This window comes from Rhinolophus ferrumequinum, chromosome X (assembly GCF_004115265.2).
Source record: "Rhinolophus ferrumequinum isolate MPI-CBG mRhiFer1 chromosome X, mRhiFer1_v1.p, whole genome shotgun sequence".
Classification (NCBI taxonomy): Eukaryota; Metazoa; Chordata; class Mammalia; order Chiroptera; family Rhinolophidae; genus Rhinolophus; species Rhinolophus ferrumequinum.
Window position 1 is genome coordinate 93,168,399 of NC_046284.1, and position 14,530 is coordinate 93,182,928.

At 42.2% G+C, this 14,530-nt stretch overlaps 1 long non-coding RNA gene across 3 annotated transcripts in view; it reads left to right on the plus strand.

The window, feature by feature from the left end:
- The first annotated feature begins 64 nt into the window (after positions 1-64).
- Positions 65-14,530, plus strand: part of LOC117026224 (uncharacterized) — a 91,198-nt gene continuing 76,732 nt past the window's right edge. For 2 of the 3 annotated variants that reach the window (XR_004423724.1, XR_004423726.1), the window contains exons 1-2: positions 65-190; positions 11,532-11,586. This is a non-coding gene — a long non-coding RNA (uncharacterized LOC117026224). Of the gene's footprint in view, positions 191-9,413; positions 9,560-11,531; positions 11,587-14,530 lie in introns of those variants that run through there. The other variant, XR_004423725.1, reaches the window with a different exon arrangement.

Below are 14,530 nucleotides of genomic sequence, written 5' to 3' on the forward strand. Positions count from 1 at the left end.
GGTGGGCGGAGCCTAACTGATGGATGGAAGGCCCTGCCAACGATAGGCAAGGATTACGGAGCCGGGCACTGCCGCCCCGCGGCCGGTGACGACCGGTCACGAGATGGAGGGTAGGACGGATGTTGGGGGCGGGGGAAGATGGATCCTGTCGAGGGGTCCGGCGACCCGACAGAGTGGGGCTGCCTCCCAGGTAAGGACACTTTAGCCAGTCTCGGGTGACGGTCTCCAACTGAGGTGTCTGTCTTTCCCTGTCGCGTGGCTCCGCCCCGCCCCCGGTGTAGCTGTGGAAGCTGCGAGGCTGGTTTGAGTTTCGTTCTAACAATTACACTGATGCTGAGCACGTGCTGGGAGGAAGCCAGGCGCCTCGGGGAACCCCTGTCCTCCAAGTAGGGCACGACGAATAAGTTTTAGTATAAATACGTCGTGAATATTTCATGGTACATACTTATGCTAAAAAACGAAAAAAGTATTCGTTGTTTGAAATTCACATATACCTGGATGCCCTGTATTTTGATTTGCTAAATCTGGCAACCCTACCCCCTAAGACTTTCCGATCTACCAGGAGTGATGTGACAAGAACATTAGTTACTTACTTTTTGTATCGATTCACTCAGTGTTATGTGAGGGCTAGACATACTAATTAAACCAGGATCCTCCCTTCCCACAGCTCATCATTTTTTGCCCATGATTGAGGAATGAAGTGACACAGTGTAGCATCTGTGGTCAGAAAGTGAGGCCCCAGCTGATGACCTTGAAAAATGGATGTGGTTTCAATATGCAAGCATAGGCAATGGTAGCAAAAACTAAGTTGTGGCAGGGAGAAAGCCTTGTTAGGTTGAGGGTTAACTGTCTAACCAAAAAAGAGATTTATGGGGAAGGGGGCACATAAAGCTGAAAATTTCAATCAGGGACATGTTTATTGAGGATGTTGAATTTCTTTTTCAGTTGTACAAAACAATGCAATAGTTAAACATTTATCATTTATATCCCTCACACAGTGATAACCCCCCCAATCTACTACATCGCACACAGCCATTACATTTCCACTGCCTCTATTCCTAATGCTGTACTCCACTTCTTGTTCAGCATTGTAGTTGACATTCATTATTGTTCAGCTTCAGGTGTACAGTGCAGTGAACAGGCACCTACATCATCCTTGAAGTGGTCTCCCTAATTAGACATGTGTCCATCGGATCCCTACAAAATCTTTACAACATTATTGATTACATTCCCCAAATTGACTTCCGTATCCCCGTGGCAATCTTGTGGTTACCGATAGTGCTTTCTAATCCCCTCACCTTTCCCCTTATCCCCACCCTTTCTTCCATCTAACAACCCTCAGTTTTTCCTCTATGTCTCTGAGACTGTTTCTGATTAGTTCATTCATTTATTCTTTTCTTTAGATTCCACGTATAGGTGAGATCATATGGTATTTGTCTTTCTCTCTCTGGCTTATTTCACTTAACGTTCTCTAGGTCCATTCATATTGTTGCAAATGGTAAGATTTCTTTCTTCTTTATGGCTGCGTAATACTCCATTGTATAAATGTACCACAGTTTCTTAATCCAGTCATCTACCAATGGGCATTTCGGTTGTTTCTATGTCTTGGCTATTGTGTATAGTGCTGCAATAAACATAGGGTGCTCACTCAACTCAATTCCAAAAAACAAACAACCCAATTAAAAAGTGGGCACAGGACATGAAGAGACATTTCTCCAAAGAGGAAATACAGATGGCAAACAGACATACGAAAAAGTGCTCAACCTCACTAACCATCAGAGAAATGCAAATAAAAACCACAATGATCTACCACCTCACCCCAGTCAAAATGGCCATCATCGATAAATCAACAAACAACAAGTCAGGCGAGGATGTGGAGAAAAGGGAACGCTTGTGCACTGTTGGTGGGATTGCAGATTGGTGCAGCCACTATGGAAAACAGTACGGAGGTATCTCAAAAATCTGAAAATGGAACTACCTTATGACCCAGCAATTCCACTCCTAGGTATCTACCCGGAGAAATCCAAAACTCTAATTCGAGGATGTTGAATTTACATAAAAGAACTACACTTCATTTGGTAGGAAAATGGGAGCCATTGAAGATGTTTAAGCGTTGTTCAGTGCACAAATGTAAGACTTGTTGGGGAAAGAATGCCCTGTTTCCTCAGTTTCCACTCTCCATTTTCTTGGGATTAACTGAGGGAGAAAAAGGAGAGTGGGTTGAAAACAGTGACCCCAGGAGTTTCTCAGGTAGCAGATCTATCCTAGCAAAAACTTGCCCAACTGAAAATTGGAATTAGAAGAACCCTCCCCAAATACTCAGGTTTGAACTTTCTGGAACCTACTGTGCTCACCAAGGCCACTCTCAGTTTAGGAATGGAATCTGAATTTCCTCACTCAACTTCAGGCAACTCTTATCTCTCAAACTTGTTCTTTCAGAGGAGAATTTGCACAAATGTGACTTTAAAGAAATCTGAAAGGGGAAAGGATTTTTTTCCATTAGGAATGTGAAACTATTGGGTTACCAAAAATGTCTAAAGCAGCTAATTTTCTTACCCGCCCCTTTCTTCCGCCTCTCCCCAGTCCGGTTCAAGCTGTTGTTTCTCAGTCTAGTTATGTAGGACACAGCTCCCTGGCCCATGCTGGTATTATGAGTCTTGCGCTCCCCCCCGGCTGAGGCAGTCGGTTGCCAGTTATCGGTTGGCTGCTCACAGCAGCCCACAGCAGCCCACGCTGGCTGCCGGCCACTCACGCTGGCCGCTGGCCATTCACGCTGGCCACCAGCCACTCCTGGCAGCACACAGCAGCCCATGGCAGCCCACGGCAGCCCAATTCCAGGGAGAGCCATTGTTCACAATCTTAGCTATAGAGGGCGCATCTTACTGGCCCATGTGGGAATCGAACCAGCGACTTCAGTGCTAGGAGCACGGCGCTCCAACCACCTGAGCCACTGGGTTGGCCCAAGAGCAGCTAATTTTCAAAACATCAATTCTGAAATGACTGGCTTGAAAAAAATAAATATCAAGAATTTAATCATTTTTTTAAAATTCATTTTTTAGCATGATAGAGTCATTTCTCTAAAAATCAACTAAAATTTCATTCTTTGCCCATCTTGCCGCATATCCTAGAACAGGTTCTAGACCAAAGGCCCTGAAAGAGCTTGTCTAAATAAACCTTATTTAGGGGCATCATCAGCTAAAAGTGGAGCAGAGCTGCAGTTTTATCCAGCCTAAAGAAACGGAAGGGAGTGAATTTTTCTGTTCTTGAAAGAGTTCTAGGATATTGTTATTTTGAAGAAGAACAAAAATATTGTAAATGGGTTGGAATAAAATAAATCCCTCCTCTGAAATTAGACAAACTTCTCAGTGATTTGAAGAAATCTAGATTACACATTATCTATTCATAATTAAGAGGGAACTGTATAAAATTGAATAAATAAATTTATGTTGAAAAAATAAAATAAAAAAGTAAATCCCTCCTCTTTCCCCTCCAAGAAAACTTCAAAATCTCACAATCTTTCATACTCTATGTCTTGAGAAATAACATCCTTTTCTGAGCTAAGGGTGAATCGCTTATTGTTTAAATCTAAAGCCCCTTTTCTTCTGAGGTCTTAAAGGGGCAATGTTGCTTTTTATAATCTTGGATTCCAGCAAGATAAACATTGTAGGAAGCCTTCTCCTTATTTCATAGATTGAGAGATTGAAACCTAAAGGAAGGTATATGTACTCAAAGTCACATTCTGGAACTAAGGATATACAGAATAACCCATGTCGAGACTGAAGAAAAAAAATAAATAACATCGTAAAAATAAAAAATAAAAAAAGCCATATTCTGAATCATCGGTAGTTCTGCTTTATGAATGCAGCCATTCGGATTCACACTACAGCACTCAGTAAACAATCGGTGATGTGTGGTTAACTTTTCCTTTGAAACATTGAGAGGTGGATATGTGTGTGGCAAGATAATATTTGAAGGAATGAGCCGTATGTTAGCCTAAAAGAAGCCTCCTCCCCCACCCTCACCACACCTCTCCACTTAAGCCAAGTAGCCAAGACTTGAGCCATCCATTGCCCTGAGGGAAGGACTCTCAGAAGAACCCCAAAACAAAAATGTCAAATTCTTGGCTCTCTTGAATTCAAAAGCAGAGGTTCAGATATAAGATCTGAAAGAATATGTATGTAATTCAGTTTGCTTCCCTAACTCTCCCCTTGCCTACGTCCCATTAATTCCAACAGTAACTTCTGAGCGATCGCAGATAGAGCATGGTAAGGTGGGCCTGATGCCCTGCAAATTGGCCATCAGGAAGCCCTGTGGAGGCCAAGATCATTTCATGCCCCCAGACCATGCAGCCCCCACTCAAAATTAAAATTATTTCTTTTCAAAAGACACCATATACAGAAGGGAAAAGTGAGGGGAAGGAGGGAGTAACTTGGCAGTGGAGAAATCTAGCAACCATTACCTCGGCTGGGTGATCAAAGTCAACATCAACAGTGACAAACCATATTGATAGTATGTACCCTGGATATGATGTGATGAAAATGGCACTTTACCTCTGTGGCCTTCCTCCCTAAGCCCATAACCCCAGTCTAATCATGAAAAAAACATCAGACAGATCCCACTTGAGGTGCAGCCTACAAAATATCTGACGAGTACTCAAAACTGTCAAGTTCATCAAAAACAAGGGAAGTCTGGGAAACTGTCGCAGCCAAGAGGGGCCTAAGGAGACATGACAACTGAATGTACTATGGGGTCCTGCAACAGAAAAAGGAAATCTGAATAAAGTATGGATTCTACTATAGTTCATTATAATGTAGCAACACTGGTTCATTAATGGTGACAAATGTGCCATACTAATGTATAGATGTTAATGATAGGGAAAACTGGGTGTGAGGTATACGGAAACTCTGTACTAGCTTCTCAATTTTTCTGTAAATCTGAAACTGTTCTAAAAAATAGTCAATTAAAAAAAAATACCATAAAGTGAAAATACAAGCCACAAAATGGAAAAAGAAAAGTTGTGTCCAGAATATATAAATCACTCCTACAAATCAATAAGAAAAAGACAACCTGACAGAAAAATGGGTGGCAGACTTGAACAGGTGCTTTACAGAAGAGGAAATCCTGAAGGCCAGTAAATAGATAAAAAAATGCTTAACCTCATTAGTAGTTAATGGAATGCAAATTTGAAACCATGAGATACCACAACACACCACTAGCCTGGCAAAAGTCTGACCATGGAAAGTATAGGCAAGGGTATGAATCAGCTGAAACTTTCATAACATGCTTGTAGGAGTAAAAATTGGTACAATGATTTCTGAAAACATTGTTTATTAGTTTAAGATACACATATTCTATAACCCAGCAGTTTCCATTCCTTGGAATAAAGACTACAGGAATATGCACTTATATGAGCCAGAATGCATGTACTAGAATGTTCGTAATAGCCAAAAACTGGAAGAAATTTAAATGTCCGTTAACCATAGGATGGATAATAAATTGTGGTATATTTCATATAATGGGATACTATAACAATGAAAAGGAATAAGTATAAATAATATAATATCACATACGTTATATATCATCTAGATTATACTATATATCACTTATACATTATATGTTATATATAAATATAAATAAGAAATGAACAGTATGATTCCATTCATATAAAGTTCAAAAACAGGCAAAAAGAAACTATATTGTTTATGGATATAGCATAGGTGGTCAAAGTATAAAGAAAAGCAAGGAAATGATTACCATAAAAATCTGGGGGGTGGCGGAAAGGGGGATGTGTCTGAAAGGGACATGCAGAAAGGTTTGGAAATGCTGGTCATTGCTGAGGTGGAGGTCGTTACACTGGTGTTCATTTCATAACTACCCATATTCTGAACATTGATGTTCATTGTGTGTTATATTTTACAATAAGGTTTTTAAAAATCTAGTTTGGTTTTTTGTATCCTGAGAAGGCATATCTCCCTTTGACTACTATTGCATGTGATTTCATTTTATGTTTGGAGAATCTTATTTTACAAAACATGTCTTCAGTGAGTGTGGAAGTTTCCAAAGGCCAGTGTTGTGGTTGGCATGTTGACAGCTGTCTTCCAAGAGATCTTGGGCATGGTATCGACCATGGGAATTCACCACAGGGCACAATGCAGGCCTCAGCCTTCCCGTCAGAAAGCCCCAGGTCCGTCAGGTCCTAGAGTGACTCTGACTCCATGACACTGACCCAAAACAATAAACTCATAAGATCTTAATGTTGCAAAGAGCATTTTGTTCATTTACGATGAGCTGTATAAGTATGTGGTAGTCTACATATCCATGTCAACCTAATCAATGTACTGTCTCCCCAAATGCAAGTGACACGGGAATCCTACTTACTCGAAATTAACTTGGTGGGTATAGAATCAGAGCAAATATTTAATGCGTTAGGCTCTGTTGTACACACCTGCACCGCTGGAACTACTCCCCCACCCCAGGCAGACCGGATATTTGTGTCAGACTGACGGGGCACTGGAATAAGCCACTTTTGGGGGGTGACTGCATCTACCTCTCCATTCATGAGAGCTTCCCAGTCGCTTCCGTGGTCCCTGTCATGTTTGTTTTCCTGATTAAAGCCTGAGTGAGACAGAGGGCAATCTTATTTCTAAGTTTCAGTGGGCACTTTATCTCACTGAGCCACTGGATACTGACTTCTGTGACTTTGGGATAGTTCTCTCCAACCCCGCCCCCCTGAGAAACCCAATCGAAAGCACCGTGTCCTCTGACTCTATGATGATAGAACCCAGAATATTCGTTATCTCTGAGGGTGAGAGAGGAAAACTGAGACGGGACACAGGGGAACTTTCTCAGGTGATGGAAATGTTCTGTATCTTGATCTGAATGGTGGTTATATGGAGGGCTATACATAGATGAAAACACAACAAGCTCTTCACTTAAGATTCGTACATTTTACCATATGCAAGTTATGCCTAAAAAGTTTCAAAAGTAGAGTATTCTCAGTTTGCACCTAGTGGATGAGCATATTTACACTAACATGAATAGAAGCCGTCATGTGTTTTAGTTTGTTCATTCACTCACTAATTTATTCATTCATGTATCCAATGTTGTGTGTTTACAATGTGCTCTGTGAACTCTGGGCCCTGCTAACTTAGAGCTGAACCTCGGAAACATAGCTGAGCGTTTATGTCCCATTTGAAGGGGGAAAGAGGGGAAAAGCTTCTTTTCATATGCTTCACCTCCAAGTTAGCAGGGGCCAGTGATCACAGAGCACATTGTAAACACACATTGGATAGATACATCAATGAATAAATGAGTGAATGAACAAATTAACAAATGATGGCTTCTATTCATACATGAAGAACGAAATGGAGGGAACCTGCTAGTGAAGTGATCACAGTTAAGTTCAATTGCCAGATAATAACAAGGTCAAGAACAGAGCAAGACCATGCCTCAGCCCCAACTGTTTTTAAGTCAGAGTCATCTGAGCAGGCCCTCTGCCCTCTATTTCCCCCATCAGCTCCCCTTCTGTCTTCTGCCTTCCCCGTTCCGCTTTGGACCCATGGCCTACCCACTCTTTCTCCTAACCACACCCTGATTCCCTTTTCTCTCTGGTCTTCTCTTAGAATTACTGGGCAAAACCCTGATCCTGCAACCGTATGGCTGCCCACTTTCTCTTCCTATAATAGGCTGCTGATGGCTGCTGTGAAAACTCTTCTGTCCCCACAGGTCGGCTCTCAGCTGGGTCCTCAAACCTTCCTGACCATCCTTTCTCCTGACCTAGTCGCTGCCTCCTCCCTTCCTCCCCTGCCCGCACAGCTATTTCAAGCTTCCAGCAATGTCTTCAAGCCCCTAGCCGCGTCTCCCCCTTTAGGAGACTACGCGCCTCTCCCCAGCCAGCTGTTGGGCATCCATCCTGCTGACCTTAAGGGGAAAGAGTCTCGACTGGGGAGCTGCATTGGTGATTACCGATCCATTACCAGCATCAGGAAACCAACTGTGCTCCCTCTTCTCTCATCACCTCTGACAGCTACTTCCCCTTCTTATGAATGAAAATCTCCCTTCTCCAGATACCCTCCCTTATCCTTGGGAGGGCCACCCCAGGAACTCTGCACACAGCAGCCTGTGGGGGCGCCTTGCACTGACCCATACCCAGCCAATAGTGAGATTAGTGAGAGCAGAGAGGGCAGCGTCTCAGTCTGGCTTTGTGCTGTTGCTGGCAATCCCCCCCCCCCGCCCCCCTTTCTCGCTTCCTATGCTGGGGTTGAGGAGAGAAGCCTGGAACAGACTCAACCTCCTGTTTGTAACTCACCCGTTGTTCAGATGTCTGGTCTGACATTTGTTCTCTTTATCCACTGTCAGACTGTCTCTTGGTGCCCAGATCAGCCTTCCACTTGCAGTTTGCTTGTTTGCTTGTTGTAATACACTTTTTAGTTTAGAATAGTTTCAGGCTTACAGACAAGTTGTAAGACAGTACAGAGTTCCCACATACCCCACACCCAGTTTCCTCTATTGTTAATATGTTTGCATGGTATATATTTGTGATAACGAATGAACCGATAGTAATGCATTATTATTAACTAGAGCCCATACTTTCTTTGTTCAGATTCCCTCGGTTTTTACCTAATCCATCTGGCGTTTTGATTCATTTCCTTCCTTTCTCTGCTCCTGAACTTGCCTTGGCCTGGGCATGATCCACCCCCCCCCCCCCCCCCCCCCCCCCCCCCCCCCGGCAATGGCAGCACCAGCAGGTGAGCCTCTCAGCCCTGGAATCCCCAGCTATCTGCAGTTCTGACCTACCCGGCGCTCTCACAGTGTTTCCTGCAACCATCGCATTCTTCCCTCTGGTACTCATGTTAAGTCAATTTCTACCGAACTGAAATAGTTCGATACATACTTGGCTTAATCAGAAATAATTTGGTTACAAGTGACTCATTCACTTACCTTAAGACCTTAACAAAAACAGGGATCCTTTATTGGCAGGACCTAAGGGTATATAACAACAGTGTTGCCTAAGGAGCTCATAAGAGCGCTGACTCGGTTATCCAACTACCCGTGTGACCTTGGACAAGTTACTTTACCTTTCAGGGCTCAGTTTCTTCATCTGTGAAATGGGGATAATGACAATAAAGGTGTCAACCCCATAGATCCTATGAGGATTACAGTTAATACACATACAGCACTTAGAATAGTGCTTGGCATAGTGAGTGCTCAGTTATCCTCAGCTATAATGATGGTGAGGATGAGGATGATGATAAGGGTATCTCAAGGAAGAACCAAGGGGTAGGAGAAGCATCAGAAACAGGAAAGAAAAATTGGAAAGGAGTTTCCTCTCATTCTCTTTTAAGGCTACAGGGTCTCTCTCTTTCCTGCTTTTCTCTGAGTGAGTCCTTTTTCTATCCTCTGCAGGCTGGGACACAGGGTAGAAAATGAAGCTGGTGTCTAATGCCCCCGAGCTAGGAGGCTCAGTGTTGGTGTTCACATTCCAAATTTCCAGAAGAGAGAAACAGAGAAGCCCCCTGGGGTCAGGCAACCTCCAGGGGTCCCGTCACTGTTGACATGTGTGGGTAACTGTACTTATTTTACTTTAAAATGTCTCAGCTATCTTGCATGGCAGGAGGTAGAGATGTGTCATACTCTTTTTAATAGGTGCATAATATTCTGTTGTCTGTGTTATGATGTCTGTGATTTACTTTCGAGACGGGCAGTGTGTTAGAAATGTGTATGTTATTTAGTTTCAGCTATGCTTTTGCACCAGTCAGTTATCCTTTACAGGAATGCACACTCCAGGAGCGGTCAGCTAGTTAATCAGAAAAGTCACCCTCCAAATGCTTCATCCACTTTTATCTCCAGTCAACATCAGATGTTTCGCTAATTGGCATAATGATTGGTCAAGTGAATATGCACAGTGATATTCAAAATGGGCTTTTATTGCTGAATTGAGAAGTATTCAAGGTATATGGACTGGCTGAACTCTTTCAGAGATACTCCTCACATTTGCACAAACAGAATGATTGAATTTAGACAGACATGTAACCTGTGCTCAATGGCACCTGGGGCTAGATCTCTAGTGGGACCTTTGTCCAGCCATGAATTTGGACATTCTAGTTGCCTGATGCCACCTACAAGACTAATGGGATCCTGAATCTAGAATTCTGTAGCCTTCCCCTCAAATGAATCTTGCACACGAGGACAGAGTTCAGACTCCTTTGCATACACAGAAGAGCTTGTACCACTGTTGCTGGACCTGCTTGTTAATGTATAGCTGGAGGACTTGGACCTGGGAACTGCTTTCATTATCACCTGGTGGCAAGGTAGGGAGCAAGTCGGCCTCATCTACCTGGGACCAATGGCAGCTACCAGAGAGCCTCATAAGAATACCGGATCAAACTGGCCTTGCTCAGTTTGTGAACATTATGAATGCATCATAATTTAGCTTTCCGAACCTGTTTCAACAGACATTTAAAATGCTTCCAGTGTTTTGCTTTTACATGAAATGCTGTAGGACCATCCATTTCACAAAGTACCTGCATACATCTTTTTAATAATTGCATAATATTTCATTGTGTGGATGCACCCTAATTTATTAATTTAATCCCCTATTTTTGTATCTTGGGTTTTGGCAGAATCTAGATCTGAACCCAGGTCTGGATGAGGCCAAAGCCCAGGTCTTTCCCAATACTTCTAGACAGAATTTTTGGGAAGATTGAACCTGGGAGTGAAAGTACCAGGAGTTAATTGTGGATGTTGCCCTTTTCTCAGTTCCTGTTTGGCTGGGGACTCCATAGCAGACCTCGTTTGACTCGTTCACCTCTCTGGGTCAGCTGAAAATGATTCTCCACCCTTGTGACAGCTATGATTTTCTGAACAAACACAAGAAATCCTGTTGTTACAAATCTAATTTTCAAACCCAGGAAGGTGCCAAGCTCAGATTGTCAGTATATGAAGTTAAATATAACCTCATGCACTGAGAAATATATTTAACATCCTAATTAATAATTCAGAGCATCAAGCGCAGTGTGGAAAGATATTATGTGTACACTGCTTGTTTGTGGGAAAATTTGCTACCTTAACTGCATTATACTCCCCTTTCACCCACCAACCAAAAAGCAAACCAGAGACCTTTGCCAAGAAGTGGCAAGCATATACTAATAACAAAGGGCAAGAAGAGTATTATTCTAATTTACCAGTGATAATGCCACTAAACAGGGAAAAACGTTTTCAAATCCCATCTTCTGAGACAATGGAGATTTTGATGTGGATTTTTGCCTTCATTATAGTGTTTTATAGTCTGTGTGCCTAAGAACTGGGTCAGATTTTGCATTATATCTGTAATTTATTTTCGAGTGCCTGATATTTACATTCCTAGGCAAGCAGTATATATAAAGACGTTTTAATACTGGAGTTTTAAGTTAGAGGAGTTTTTTTTTTTTAATTGAAATAACAACTCACCCCCTCCCTACCGAACATTCTATACATAGTTCAATGTAACAATTTTTTCTAAATGAATTCATCTGCGATTTCCCCTCCCGCAGATTCAGTCTTTCCCGCTCCACACATCTCTTCTCTCCTGCTCCCAGCCAGCCAAAAGTAAGTTCTATTTTTTCTGATCCTCCAGAGTACTTTATAATTCTTTATCTTATACAGCAGGGTGCCTCCTTAGTTGGAATTTTAATTTGTTTCTAGGCAAGAGAAGTTGCTTGTTAAAAGCTGTCTGGGTCCTGTTTATAAGTTTATCCAGTGCAGTGTTATTTGTAATTGGAAAAGATTGCAAACAACCGGAAAGTCCACCAAAAGAAGACTTTCGGTTAAATAATTCACAGTCCATTCATACTTTGGAGTATTCTGCAGCTGTAATTAGAACAGAAAGCCCTATATTTGTAAAGATATACTGTTAAGTTAAAAAAAAAATCAAGGAGCAGAACATTGTGTACTATATGCTACCATTTATAGGTAAAAAGGAGGAGAATATATGTAGATATACCGGGGTGCCAAAAAAATGTTTACAAGTGGACACTTTGGTCCACGTTGCTCAAGCAGTAGTTCACCGTAATCAGAAGTGTCTGGACACTGATGGTAACCACTTTGAACAACTCTTGTAATTGCAGAAGTCAAATGTGACTTGTATTCACCCCTTTTTATTGGTATATATTCGGTATTGCAACTTTAATACAGTTTTTTCTTTCTTAAAATGTGTGTACACTTTTTTTGTCACCCTCTGTATGTGTATTGGCTTGTGTAAACAAAATATTTCTGAAGGAAACACAAGAAACTGATAAAATTGGTTGCTTTTGGGGAGAGGATCTGGGTGGAAGGGAGACTTTATATATCCTTTGGTATCTTGTGAATTTTGAACTATGCAAATGTATTACGTGTTTAAAAAAATAAATGAACAAAATGAAAATTAAACAACAAACACAAAGAAGGCAAAACAATGACACTGGCTGTCTAGGAAGAGGCAGCAGGTTACCTAGAAGTTGACCTTGGTTCTGAGAGGTCCTTGGGCCACCTCTCTTAGCTATGAAAATGCACAGTGACAGACAGCCCAGGGGAGGGGTATAATAAGATCTTCCTTTGTGGCTGGATGTGGCCTGCCTCTCCCAGTAGGCCTTGGTACACAGTGACTGTCGCAAGGTAAATTTGGGTGGGGACAAAGAGATTTCTAAGATTATAAGGAACTGGGCCCGAGTCCTTCACTTTTGAGGAATCTCCCTTCCCTGATGAGTTGAGAGAGTCCTGGTGGGGGTCTGCTGACCAGAGAGGGGAATTGGGAACCCCTGAGGTAAATGCACCAAAAAGGAAGAAGTATGGCTCAATACCTTGGTGTTGACTGTTAATGAAGGTGGATTCTGGCCAGGGGTGCGGCTGGGCCTGCAAGCCCCAGCCCTAGGTGTGTTGTGGAAACAAAGGCTGTTTCGAGGCAGAGTAAAAAGTCATACACTTGGCATCCCAGCTCTTAGTACCTTATCCCAGGGTTCCCCAGACATAGGGAGTCGGCCTTCCTTGGAGAGCCACTGGGGCCTAGACAGGTGCTGGACTAGCAGTGAATTAGGGTGGTTGGACCGAACAAGACCACTGGTTTTCATCAGCAAAACTCGGGGGCAGCCATGGCAGCAAAAAGAGAGGGTGCCTGTTGGGAGACTGCTCAGATTCTCTAGTTCTTTCTCCTCCAGGTGTTTGGAAGCAGGACTGGGATGGAGTTGGACCAGCACTTTGGATAATTTACCTGGCGAGGAGCCCCAGGAGAGAAACTGGGCTTTTTATTAATCCGGGTTATATGGACCCTCAAGCGGTTAATTTGAAGGGGAGCAGAATTTGCCACCCCAAAATACGCCTCTTCGGCACAGGATTATTTTAGGCTGATTATTTTTCAGAAACAGTAGACATAGGAAAAGCTCTGAAAACTGAGTAGAAGTTAGTCTTCTGTAAGGGACATTTACATGTATAGGGGAAACATTTGTAAGGGTGTCTCCCTCTCTGTACCAGGACAGAAAGAGGAGGATGACTCAATCTGTAGAAATTCTTATTCTCGGAGACTGAGACGGCAACGACCTAAATTTGCTTAACAACCTTACCCTTGTTTATTGTGTTTTGCCTGATAACCTCCCAGTAACTGGCTCCCTACCTCCAACATCTTTTGTCTTCGACTAAAGGTGTATGCAAGGTGGTGGCTTCGGCCATTTCTGGAAGTTACTCAGTTTTCCTGGGTCTCTCCCTTGTGTATAGGAGGTATACATGTTATTAAATTTCTATTTGTTTTTCTCCTGTTAATCTGTCTTTTATAACGGGGTGTGTGTGGGGGGTGTTCTTAGCCAAGAACCTAGAAGAATAGAGGGGAAGTTATTTTTCCTTTCTTACAGACTAAATTATATTAAGATATCATCGTTAATTATTTTGGGGGTGATAGTGGTATCGCAGTTATGGCTACAAGGATTCCTTCTCTTTAAAAGATACATACTGAAGTATTTGTGGATAAAAGAATATGATGGCTGGTATTTGTTTCAAAAAATCAGTAGGAGCACTATTTACAGTACCAAGATGTGGAAACAACCGAAATGATTGTTTCGGTTAGATAAAGAAATGTAGATGATTAGATAAAGAAATCGTGGTACATATATACAATGGGATATTACTCTGCCATAAAAAGAATGCACTCTTACCATTTGTGACACCATGGATGGACCTTAAGGGTATTATGCTTAGTGAAATAAATCAGACAGAGAAAGACAAATACCATACGATCTCACTTATATGTGGAATCTAAAGAACAAAATAAAGGAACAAAACAGAAACAGACCCATATATACAGAAAACACACTGATGGTTACTAGATGGGAGGAGGGTTGAGGGGCTGGGTGAGAAAGGTGAAGGGATTAAGAAATACAAATTGGTAGTTACAAAATAGTCATGGGGATATAAAGTACAGCATAGGGAACATAGTCAATAATGTAAAAACTATACATAGTGTCAGATGGGTAGGGTGGTAGACTTATTTGGGTGATCATTTCATAAATTGTATAAATGTCTAATCACT